The 13,106-nt window shown below is 42.0% G+C and overlaps 1 long non-coding RNA gene across 1 annotated transcript; it reads left to right on the top strand.

The window, feature by feature from the left end:
- The first annotated feature begins 4,053 nt into the window (after positions 1–4,053).
- On the top strand, positions 4,054–12,779 carry LOC139080218 (uncharacterized). The gene is made up of 3 exons (XR_011534539.1): positions 4,054–4,080; positions 10,143–10,207; positions 12,413–12,779. It is a non-coding gene; the product is annotated as an uncharacterized lncRNA (long non-coding RNA).
- The last annotated feature ends 327 nt before the right edge of the window (positions 12,780–13,106 follow it).

Below are 13,106 nucleotides of genomic sequence, written 5' to 3'. Positions count from 1 at the left end.
TTTGCTAAGCTGGACAAATGTTTTTGTTTTCAGTGGAGAAGAAACACTGCTCATTGCTTAGCTAGGGGCGCAGTGGATTACGCTGCTGGATTTCTAGTAGATCTCAGGCTGGCTCAAATCACAGGTCCTGAGCAATCCCTCCTCAACTTCTCTAAGGGATACCATTTGGGAAGCTGTTGGGGAATTGGTGGTTGGATTCCTTGGGAATGTGCTGCTCCCCTGTATGAACTCTAGATTTTACAGGGCTGTTACGCAGCTACAACAAAAGAGTTAAGTCCTTGTCTACCAATCAATCAATCAATCAACCAACAAGCATATGTTTAGTAGCTGCTCGAATGCTGGGCGCTGTGTTGGGCTCTGGGAACATAAAGAGGCATTGGTTACAACCCTTGCTTGAAAGGTCTACAATTTGATTCAGAAAAATTATATATACATATAAAAATTATATACACATACCCACACACTCACACACACATAAGGTATTGTTGAATGCATTTGGAGAGGGGGAGTTTCAGAAAGGGGAAGATTGTTGTGAGCTGAAATGCGTGGTAAAGACTTCCTTGGGAGAAAAGAAATTTAAACCTAATGTGAAAGACTAACTGGTGCATTGAGGGTTGAGTGAATCCAGATGATAAAAACCCACAGTCATAAACAGAGCTATTCTTGGACGTACAATGGTTGTTTTAGAAACTAAAGCACCTATGCCTTTGAACGTCACATTTTTAATGCACAGGATGCACCGTGTCATTTGTGTTTGTTTGCTGTATCCTCCAGAGACCTCAGTAAGCTGAGGGGAAGGGGAAAGGACTGACATTTATTAACCACCTTCTGCTGGCCATGTGCTGGGCTCTCTGCTTTACACACACTATCTCATTTAGTTCTTCTGCAGTCCTGAAAGACGTGCATCACTGCTCCTATTTATAGATGAGGAAACTGAAGCTCAGAGAGGTTAAATCTCTTGCCCAGTTCTCATGGGTATCAAGTGACAGCCCTCTGAATTATTTACACACAGCCAATGACTTACTTGATTTTTAAGGTAGTCAAAGGAGTAGAAAAAGTCAATATCTATGCCGTTTCTAAGAAATAGTTGAAATGCTGCTTGTTAGATGAGTACATTGTCAGTAATTACAAAAATGGATTAAAATGGAAAAAGAGAAAAATCACACCAAAAAAAGAGAATAAAACAGTTGCACATATCCTTTGGGGACACAAATATAAAATATGTCGTGTAGCACAGGTAGAACAAGGTGTGTGTGTCTGTGTGTGTGGTGTGGGGAGCCATAGCCTTCTGAATTTGGTGCACTCTGTACATTTTTGCTGCTTACTAATAGAGTCGATGTCTGATATATTAGAATTCTGCTACAAAATGATGAACAGTTTCACTCAGACTCTCAAGGTGACAGATGTTCTATAGCTAAAATATTGCTTTGGGAAAACCAAAATAGACCCACTGCACCTAAAATAATCAGCCAAAAATATAAGGAAAAAAATAATAAATGGAGACTCGTGACAAGGCGGCGCATTCTTTTTGAGCGATGGTTCTCAAAATTTCCTCTGTGGGGCATACTGTGGCCTGGGTTATCTTTTCTCCCATGAGCCTCCTCTTGCAGAGTCATGGTCCTTTCACACTCGTGGCCACCCAACCTCTGCTGTCTTGCATGAAGGGAGTAATGGAGGTTCCTACATGCCAGGCCCCAGGGCCGCGGCTTAGAGGGGTAGCAAACTAGGGAACATAATTATGTTACTTGCACAAGCAGTTGCTTGCAGACCGTAACTTTGCCCAGTGTTCTGTAGCTATTCTTGGTGAATTTCCAGCAAGATAATCTCTTACAGTAAAGCCCCACTCTCTCCGTGATCCCTGGCTGGAAACTTCACCTGGCTTATGCATGCCCTACTCTTGCATTTTGGGCTCAGATACAGCCCCGTTAAAGTGAGCATCACTGGGGCCTACAATCAAGGCTATGGAGAAGATGACTTCATCTCATCTACGCCACCTTCTCAAGAACTTGTCCCTTTGGGTCTTGCTGAAAAGTAACTCAACACACAAATGCCTCACTCACCGGGAACACCTGACTCTATAATCTTTGGCAGGGTGTATTTTGCTGGAAGAAATGGTGAGAATTTTCTTTTAAGACTTTTTTATGGTGACATATGACACACACAGAGAATAGTGCACCAAACAAATTTGAATCTTAATGAATTATAAAGTGAATGTTCATGTAATTGCCACACAGGGCAAGGAATAGAACATTGCCAGCACCTCAGAAGCTTGCTGAGTGCTCCACACACCTACCTCTTTTCTCTCAAGATAGCTCCTTCCTGTTCTGGCTTGTTTGGTAATCATTTCCCTGTGTGTGTGTGCAAGTGTGTGTGTTGATCATTTCATCAATAAACACTGTAGTTTGGAAATTGGTAGACTTTTTAGGCCTCTGACCCCCTTCAACTTAACAAGGAAAGACTCCATAATAAAGTCTCGGAGGCTGCACAGAAGGAGACGTTGGTGACAAGGCTGGGAGTAAGTGCCTGCTATGCCATTTCTTGGCTGTATGGGTTCGGCAGGTCACATCTGCTCTCTAAAGTTCAGTGTCATTATTTAGGCAGTTGAGATAATAAACCCTACCCACAGGGCTATTAGAGCTATAGGTAACAGAGGAAGTCACTTAATACATTGTCAGGTGCTTGGGTGTGCAAGGAGCCCTTCTTACTGGAGAAGGATGATGAGATGTGCTCTCTTCTGACATATGTGAAGTCTTCCTTTGCTGCTCCTGGCCCCCATTAAAGCTTCTGCCTTCCATCTCCTTCCTCAGACAAGGCTCTCTGAGTTGTGCACTGTGATCATTCACTCATTCATACCTTCAGTCCCCTGGGGTGGATGCATGGAGGTATACAGTACTTGGCAAATAGTAGTCGTGAAATATGTATTAGTTGAATGAATGAATAAATAAATGAGTCCATTCACCCTGGCCCCTTCTCTCAGAGTTTATCATCCGGTAAAGGAGGTAAGGCATATACAAAAATGATGAAGAAAGCCTCATGAGGAGGCAGTATGGGGAGTTGGTCAAGAATGCTGGCCAACTGCTCCATTTATTAAGTGGAAAGTGGGACAATTTATTCAATGGTTTCTACTTTAGTTTCTCCATCTGTAAAATGGGACTAGTAACAGTAACTATCTCCTAGACTTGTTGTGAGGGGTAAGAGAGAAAAATAGGTAAACTGCTTACAGAAGATAATGGCACATTGTAAGTCTAAATGTATTGTTGTTATTATTATGAAAGAGTTAGTAATAAAATGCTAGGAGAACTTGCAGAAAGGATGAGGTCGAGAGACTAAATATCCCAAGGGAAATTTTTAGTATGTTTTCAGGAGAAGATCTGATTTGTAATGAACTTTGGGGCTATGTAACATTGAGGTTTAACTTCTTTTCCTTCTTAGAGAGCTCAGAGGTACTGCTCCCACCTCTAAATTCTCCTTTTCCACCTTCCGTGCCTGGCTAAGCCCTAGTCATCACTCAATGTCATTTTCCCTAAGAAGCCTTTCCCTGATCGGCCTTACAAGGTTAAGACATCTGGTCGTATACTCAAAGCAGTGCATGCTTGATTTTTAGAGCACTGATTACAATTTATATTTACAACTTTCTTTATGTAATTATTGTTTAATTTCTAACTCCCTCATAAGATACTAAGATTCTTGAGGAAAGTGTGTGTAGCTTTGTTTCCCCGCCACTTTATCCCCCATGCCTGTAAACACAGTGCCCTGTAGCAGACCCCAATAAATACTTGCTGACTGATTTCATTTATATGTATAGAAATGGGGGAAGCCATTTTAGGAAGATGGACAAATTAACGGAGTGAAGAAACGAAAATTGTAGATGTGGTTTATTTAATCTGGAATTCATCTAAGTAATGTACTAGGAGGGAGCATTCTCCCTTTTAGATAATATGCATTTCAGCTACAATTTCGCAGAGGCCCTGCCCCTACTGCTGTTTTGTAACCAACAGGAAAGTCTCAGGGGGAATTTCAGAGGAGGTAAAGGCGGGGTGGAGGAAGTAGAGTAGGTCAGAGGGAACCATCTGGGAGGAGGTAAGTCCTGTCTGTCCCCTGTAAATCGCACTTTTGCTGAGGACAGGCTGCATTAATGGGCAGAGTGGTGGTTTTGGCATGGGAACGTGAGCAATGCATTGGGGAGGCAGAGCACCCAGTGACTGAGACCCTGGACCTGGGAGTCAGACGCTCTGCTCTAAGCCAGTCTGGCCTTGGTGATGTCCCCAAGGGCCCAGGGTTGCTGTGAGGATGAATAAGCTAACACACATAAAGCCCAGTGCCCAGCACTGGTATCCACCTAATAGTTTCTAGCAATGATTACTGTTTCTGAATTTCCCCTATTCTATGATCTGTATCCCTCTATCCCATTTTAATGTTTCTAAACTCGGAACTAGCCTTACAATCGACGTGTCCTTTTATTGAAATCTTTCCTTTTTACTTAGTAAAGCTATCATTAAACCAAAGGTAAGTTCTAGAATCAATAGGGTCTTAGAATTGAGGATATATAATATTATCACTACTTTTTACTCCTCCTCAGAAGAATGTTTCATATAGAGTTGAGTCTTAATTTAAGGGAAAAAAAGGAAATGTTTAACGTTGTCACAGAGAAGTATTATAAATGTTTCTGGGTGCATATAAAAGAGAGGCTCTTGGGGAAGCTTTCCAGAAACTGGTAGATAAAGAGAATGGGCAGCTTTGGTTTCTCTCCTGTTAAGTCACTTGTGTAATACTTTTTTAAGAAACCTGAGACATTTACTTAACTAGTAAAGGACCCCCCAAGCTAAAATTCTATTTATAAAACACTCCTCTTCAAGGAATTCAAAGTGCTTGGCAGACAGTTTCTATTAAACTCTTACAAAACACATATGCGACGAGGCCGAGGGTGCAGGAGGGCACGAATGCGAATGCAGGAGTCATTTCTATTTTTCTGTTTTATGAAACACTTAAGTAACTTCTCAAAGGCCAGAAAATTAGGGCAAAGCTGGGAAGAAACTCTAAGTTTCCTAACCCAAAGTTATTTGTCTGCATATTGATACTGACAACAATCACCATTTCATCAAGTACTTTGGCTTTTTTTTCTCCCCTCCATTCTAGTTGTTTGGGCAAATTTTCAATTTTTGATTAAAAAGTTCTGATTTGTTAATTAGTGGGGGAGCTATAAATATGGTTGGCAATTTTTTTTATCTCACAAGTTAGCTAAAACATCAGAAAGTAATATAAACATCAGCTCTGACTATGAAAAGCCTATTTCTTGGGGCCAGCCTGGTGGCATAGTGGTTAAGTCTGTGTGCTCAGGTTTGGTGGTCTGAGGTTTGCAGGTTCAGATCCCAGGCGTGGACCTAGCACTGCTCATCAAGCCACACTGTGGCAGCATCCCATGTAAAATAGAGGGTGATTGGCACAGATGGTAGCTCAGCCACAATCTTCCTTAAGCAAAAAGAGGAAGATTTGCAACAGATGTTAATTTAGGGCCAATCTTCTTCACCAAAACAAAAACAGAAACAAAAGAAACCTGTTTCACAAACCCAAAAATTGGACACTGAATGCGTGTATGCTTAGATATAATTTTTTACACAGCTATTTTCAAAGTGTCTATACTAACTGATGTTATAAATACAGGAAAAAATATAGTTGGACATAAGTTAGGGAGAATTCCGTGTGTGTTGTGTCATTTAAACAGTGAGCATTTCCTTTGAAATATTTAAAAATAACATCCTGCATCATTTTAATTACCAAATTGTCAAAGGTTATAGTCAGACACTGTGGGTCAAAAGAACGGTCAATCACGTCCTCATGTAGAAGCTGTGGGCATGGAAATGGGGCTATCCTCTCTGGAAGGTGATTCGGCAATGTGCCTGAAATTGCAAAGCTGAAAAGCCTGTGACCCAGTAATACCGTTTCTAGGAATCTATCCTAAGTAACTAATTATGAATGTGCTTCAGGTTTTAGCTAAGAATGTCATCACAGCATTACTTACAACATCAAAACAATTAGAGATAGCCTATGTGTCAAATATCATATATTGGTTAAGAAATTTATGGTGCAATCATATAATGGAATTCTATGTTGCCATTAAAAATGATACTGTTCTATGCTATATTAGTTGATGTAAAAGATGCCAATGATATCTAATTTTAGTGAAAAGAGCAGGTTACAAAATGGCACACAGTGTAATTATGAGGATGTGTGTATACACATGGATGTGTGTGTGTCTATGTCGGTACACACATGCGTTGGAAATATCTCTAAGCATACAGAACAAAATGCTAACAATCATTATTTCTGAGTAGTGGCTGATTTATATTTCCTTTCTTTCCTTATCCATATTTTCTAATTTTTCTTTCGTAAACAAATATTAGTTATAATTTTTAAAAATTTAACTGTCTTAATTTAAAAAATATTTTAAAAATGTATGACATCGCATAGAGGAAATGATTGGTGAGGGCAGATAGGTGCATGGACACTCAGCACTCAACTAGTGTTGGGCATTTTCCCCCGTAAGAAAGGGTAGGAAGCAGCAGGAGACAGTGACAGGGCCAGAGTTTGGGAAGAATTTTAGAGCATCACTTGGGCAGCCCACAGGGATTTTCATAAACCAAAAGAGCAAATTAACACGCCCTCCTATGTGACGGTGGTGGGATAAATGGTCTCTTCCCTCTGTATTTTTCTCTGTATCTATATCCCAGAAATAAAATATTTCTTTCCAAGAAGAGTCTTCAAATCTTTAAAAGCTGTAGGTGATCTTGCATATGACCTCTGTTCTGCTTGTCTTTCTCTCTCCTTACTAGTCTGTGTGTAACCTTACTGAAAGATTTATTTGCTCCTTTTTTGGAAAAAGACATGGCCTTCAATCTGGAGGATTTAATTATTCCCTGTGGTCTGTCAATTTGTTCTAATTTCTTCCCTTTTTGACACAGTGTCATCAAATTCATGACTTTTTTTTTTAATATCCAACAAATGTCTCCTGGTATTTTTGTCCTTCCTTCCTTCTTTCCTTCCTTCCTTCTCTCCTCCCCCTTCCAATAGAACCAATAATAACCCTCCTCATGCAAATCCACCCTCCTTATATCTCTGGAAAGCTATGACTGGGCCTTGGACAGCCATCTTCCTTCAATGATTCCTCACTTATATTTTTAGTATTCTAAGACTCTGGCATTCTATGCATTATTAAAATGGTAAATAGTAAGGCATTCCCCAGGGCACAGAGGCTAGGGAGCCCCTTCAGAGTCAGGGGTAGGCCAGGAAAGCTGCGGGCTCCTGAGAGGGAATGTGAGCTTGATGAGGGTCCTTCTGACTGGTCACCTCACCTGCAATTCCCCCATTGCACCTGTCAGATCGTTGGTGGCATGCTCTCAATTTGTCCCACCTCACCCATCCCCTAGCTACTGCGAGAAATGGCTGATAACCACTTACAGCCACAGCCTTGGGGATGCGGGAGCAGGCTTCCCTTGGCCAATGGGAGCCACCTCCCCACCCAGACCTCAGCCAATGCCTGACTGACCGCGGGTACAAAAGGCCACTTCCCTCATCTCAAGGCAGAACTAACTCTGATGTAATTTATGCTTCATGGTTCCTTTGTTCGGCTTTTCCCCCTGCCCCATGCTGCTTCCCCCCGCCCCTTGTCTTGCGAGGATTCTCCAATAAATCATTTGAACAAAAATCTCCCACTCAAGCTCTGCTTCTGATCTAAAACACCTCCCATTTTCACAAATGAAGAAATTTGAGCTCAGAGTGATTAAACTGTTTGTCTCAATCACACAGTGGTGGAGGAATACAAACTCCAGTTCTATCTGACTCTGTTCAATGATTGCATGATAATTCCTCCTAGGGTTAGTTTTGATAAACAAGCTCCCCCTCTCCAAGGGGGTGTGGAATTCTAATGTCCTGGTGGGCAGCTAGTGGGGTTCCAATCCCAGGGTGCAGAGCTGGGAGATTGTAATCCAACAGGGGAGGCACCAGATGGTGAGTGTGAAGCATGAGCTGTCTTTATAGAGCAGGGGGCCAAATGGGCATGGCGCTGTCCCTCCACTCCCCACGACAAACTAGGGACAGTTTGGAAAGGTGTATCCATTATTTGATTGCCACCAAAGCTGTAGAAGAGTCCTAACATTTAACGAGCACGGCCAGGAATGTTAAAAAATCCTGTAACGTAAGGGGTGGTTTTGCTCAACAAAGAATTAGCGCCCCTGTTGAGAAACGCTGCAGAGAACCCAGGGTCAAAAAGTAAGCGAGCCAATTGAAGTGATCAAGTCCAAAGGGCAAGGGGATGACGAAAGAGAGAAGACAAAGCCAAAGAGCCAGGCAGCTCTGGGGCTGGTGCCAACCAGGCCGAAGGAATGGGAGGGAGGGTGGCTGCGGTGCCCACAGCTTGCACTTCTTAGCATCCACTCTGTGAGGCATAGTGAGTCTGGGCCACTTGAAAAGGTCAGGACAACAGGAGGGATCCAGGTGGATGTCATGGGAACCCAGAAAGAAGAGATTACATGGCATTAGAATCATTGTTCTTTTATTTATTCCAACAAGCAGAGAGTGAGCACTGTAATTTCCTGGTGCCGTAGTGAGCACTAAGAAAACCAAAACACATCTGACGATTTGGACTCCAGTCAATGCTAAGAAGTAGGTACAGAGATGATTTGCCATATTATAATTTTGGCTGCCCAGCATTTGAACCTTATCCTAGGTAGAAGTTCTTTACCTTTTAAGTCTTGCTGGGCAGGAGGTCGTCTCGCTTGGGAGAAGCTGGAAATGCTACATATTCCCTCTCCCGCCTCCCTTGCAGGCTGGCCTAGATAGCTGCCTCTGAGTTTTCATGGGGAAGTAGTTACCAAAGAGTAGAGGGAGAGGGAAGAAGTATCTTTTTGCCAGATGAATCCTGGGTGCTGTCTGGGGCCTCGTTTCCAGCCACATGCAACTAGAATCTGGATCTTCAGGCTTCCTGGCGATTCCGGGAACTACCCAACATCCTTTGAATAAATTCCTTTCTTGCTTAAATCAGCCAAAATTAGTTTTTATTGTGGGCAGATATGAGCACCTACCATGTACCAGTTGCTGGGAAAACAAAGAAATCACACAAAGGTCCTGTGTTCTTAGTCAGGATGATAAACAGATACCCCGACCAGATCAGGGAGCACTGCCTTGTGGGTAGAACCCAGAACCACGGAAACTCCAAATGGGAAACAATATGATAACCCACACTGGGACAATTCGTGGGGAGGCTAAGAGCCAGGGAGTCTAGTGTGAGACATTTACCAAAAAAAAAAAAGGACAAAACTCATGGACATTTTGTTACAAAGTGGTACGGAAATGAGTCACAAGATGCACCCAGCTCAGCCTGATCTTAGAAGGCAAATGCTGGGAACGGGGATTACCGTGGGACAGTGACTGTAGAGTGGCCTCAGATTTCTCTCTACTTTCCTGTGAAAACAGAGGACAAAGCAACTGAATTGCTGGCCCTGTTCATCCTTGATCCTTAACTTCCCAAAGATCGTCTTATTTCTTCCATTGTAAGTTTGAAGTCCTATGAATTACAGTATACAATCCAGATTGCTGTGGTTTGTGCCGTCTTGTATAAATTAAATAGCATTTTATTTTAGGGAGCTGGGGATGGGGAATGAGTTCACTGCTCAGATTCCTTCCTATGATGTAACTGTCGTTCATGGAGCCGCTCTTCCATGCCAGGCTGTTTCCCACATATCATCTCTAATTCTCAAAAGAACCCTCCAAGGAGGTATTATGAGGTTGGTTTCACAGGCGAGGCTAATGACTTGGCCAAGATCACGGAGCTGGTTGGTGACAAAAAATGTGAACCCAGGTGAATGTGGCTCCCATCTCACCTGCCTTCTGTGATGCACACCAGGGTGCCTCCTTCCCAGAGAGCATAAATCCACGAATCACGTGGCCTCCCCTAGGGATAATGTATTGGTCGATCCATCTGACTCCTACTCATTCCTGGTGGGTGCGCCTGAGGTATGTAGTGAGCATGCTTAAGGGGTTGATTAAGATCAGTTACACAATCAGGAAAGAGCAGTGGTGGGAATAAGTCATCTGATTTTTTAAAAAAATTCTATGCTTAAGACCCTGAATTGTCGGATGTCTTTCAGGCCAGCTTTCTCTGAATACTGATTAGTGCGGTTTTTAAATGAAGAGACAAACTCTGGGAGGTTCAGTAAGTACTTAACATCACACAGGAGGTAGGTGGGCTATCTGGATTGAAACTCACAGATTCCTGCCTTCAAAACTCAAATCTAGGGGTTCATGGGATATTAACCATGCATGAGCAATTCCAGCTATGTCTATAAAGAGTTACTTTAAAGTCCTTATCCATTTATCCACTGTTTCTTTACAAGTGCCTATTTTATGATGGGCAATATGCTCCTGAACAAAAGAGACGTGGTCTCTGCCTTCGTGGTGTAGGAGAAAAAATATCAAATAGGTACACAAATAAACATATAATTACAAACTGTGCTATGTGCTGTGATGGAAAGGCTCAGAAAGATGGGAGAGTGTATCACAAGGGGACCTAATTTAATCTAACAGATTAGGGGCGACTTTCTGGAAGCAATGGTAACTGAGTTAATACCAGAGCGATGAGCGTAGTTAGCTAGGAGAAAAGGAGGGGAAAAGGGAGAAGAAAATTACTGGCAGCATGAAGGGCATGTGCAAAGGCCCTGAAGCAAGAGGAAAAACTTTTAGCCTGTGCTCCTTAGACGCTGCAGGCCTGTGGGATAAATTTAGCTTACAGATGTTTGCTTTGGCTCACAGACTCTTCTGGAAAAATTTGAGCCTCAAAGAGGAAATGTTGCATAAATATTCTGACTTCAAGCTCCTCTTGAAAAAACAGAAGATCTGGCAATCCTTGGCCCTCAGCGCTTCACGGCAGCAATGACAAGAACTGAGTATCTGACCAGTCTGGGTGGGGCAAACACTCTCCAGTCCATCAGTCTTGCTACTCCTCATTGTCTCCCCAACACCGAAGTCAGGCTTCAGTTCCCACTTACGGTCCTGTTTGCACTGCTGTTTTTCTACAGTGGAGAACTATTTCTCTGTATCCCTGTCTTGATCACAAATAAAAGACAGACCAAGAGAACCATGTGTTTTTCCCCAAACTCAGCCTGTACCACTCCAGCGCCATATTGCTTGGTGCCTGTGGCATTTAAATTCTCCCCACTCCTACTTTGGAGGTAACAGAATAAAGGCCACTAAGATGTCCCTCTAACAGCCTAAACTATGTTGACTTTTTTCTAACTGCAAATGCTTAGTGAGAATGGGACACACTTTATGCCTGTGAACTCCACCACCACGGTAGGCACAAAGAGCTGAATGTGCCATTGATTTTTAATCAAAGATATAAACAATGCTGGTTCTATTCTGCTAAATGTAGGACTGCACCTGTTTTTAATTGCAACTCAATTTATTAAGCATTTGTACTATATTAAGCAAAATAGATGATAAGATAGCCCCCGCCCCAGAGAACATATGTTACTCATTCTTTCCCTTGTCAGATAAATTAATCTTGCCATCTCCAAAACACTGCTCATTCCATATTAGCAAGACAGCAGAAATTAATTTTGAACTTTTCCTAAACATTTATAAACATGTCAGGTAATGCAGCCATGTCTGACATGGTGTGAGAGTCCTGGACTGTGATGCAAGAAACCACTTTGTGTTACACAGTTAATGTGTTGCCAACAGACAGAGCGTAAACCACATCACGTGCTCAGGGCACCAGAGAAACTCACTGGGGGAACTTGTGATGAATCATTTTGTAAAGCAGAGAATTTGAATGTCAAATGCAAAATCCCTCCTTCATAGAACCTTTTTGCAAGAACGAAATATTCCATTAGGACTTAATGAAGTCCATTTGCATCATCTATGTGATATATACCTAAAATGTCAGTTTCCTCACCTGTAGCTAAAATTAGTTCATTTTTATTTGTCTGCCTTTTACATCCCAGTTTGTAGTTTTCACCTTGCTTTCTTTTCTTCTCTCCTTTCCACGTGTTGTCGGTGTGACTAAGGCCAGCTACAGATCAGAGCTTCAGCTCAGATTCCACCAGCAGAGGGTACTGTTTGAGCGCTTAAGTGGTCTTCTCATCTTTGTCTTACCCATCCAAAGAGAACAATATCTGAATAATAGCCTGGGATGATATTCAATAGGCACGGGGCTGGCAAGATAACATACATCAATGATCATGTTTCAGCATCATTTTACAGGACATTCCCTTTGTTCTCTGCTGCTCACAAAGAACACCCCGTGCAAAAAGCACCTGTAGCTGCTGATGATAGATGTGGACAAAGGAAGATGAAGACGGGTGGTGGTGGTGGAGTAGAATCTGCTTCTAAATTTACCAGATACTTACATCCATTATAGGTCTGGAGTTCTGAATCAAGATCTCAGCCCCATGTGTTCTTGGCTTGCTGGTGGATGATCATGAATAATTCCTGCAGGAGCAAGTGCCGGAGTAAAACAACCAGGCTGTCCCTGAACATTGTAAATCGATGAGCACAGATGTCTCCCAACGGAAGGGAGGTTTGAAGACGCTTCATGTCTTGTTGGGTTGGGAACACTTGAGAGTTAGTGACAGTCTGACAAACTAAAGTGAGCATCTCCCCATTCTGAAATCATGTTTAGCATTAAATGTAGTTAAATATATTGTGGAAGAACACTTTGTCACTTAATTTTTATATAAATTTGATCAATCGGTGTATAAGAGTGGATTAAACATTTCATAGTAAAATGTAGATGCTTGGATTTTTATCGTCATCATTTACAAACTTTTATCCAAGCAAAAATTGCACATGGTAACAACAAAAAATGATAGAAGCACGTATGCTAAAAAGCGATGGTGCTCTGCCCCACTCCTGCTTATCTTCAGTCTCTCCTTAAATGCAACTTTTACAGCATCTTTTCAGTTACTTATTTCTGTATCTCTAAACAATATTCTTATACTACTAATTCTTGGGTTATTAGTGTTAGACATTACATATTGTCTTCTTATGCTGCTAGATGAGAATGTAACTCGATTAAGTCACTCGGTACCTTCTGTTAGTCATAGTCCACTTTA

This window comes from Equus przewalskii, chromosome 29 (genome assembly GCF_037783145.1).
Source record: "Equus przewalskii isolate Varuska chromosome 29, EquPr2, whole genome shotgun sequence".
Taxonomy (NCBI): Eukaryota; Metazoa; Chordata; class Mammalia; order Perissodactyla; family Equidae; genus Equus; species Equus przewalskii.
This window is presented reverse-complemented; position numbering and strand designations above follow the sequence as displayed.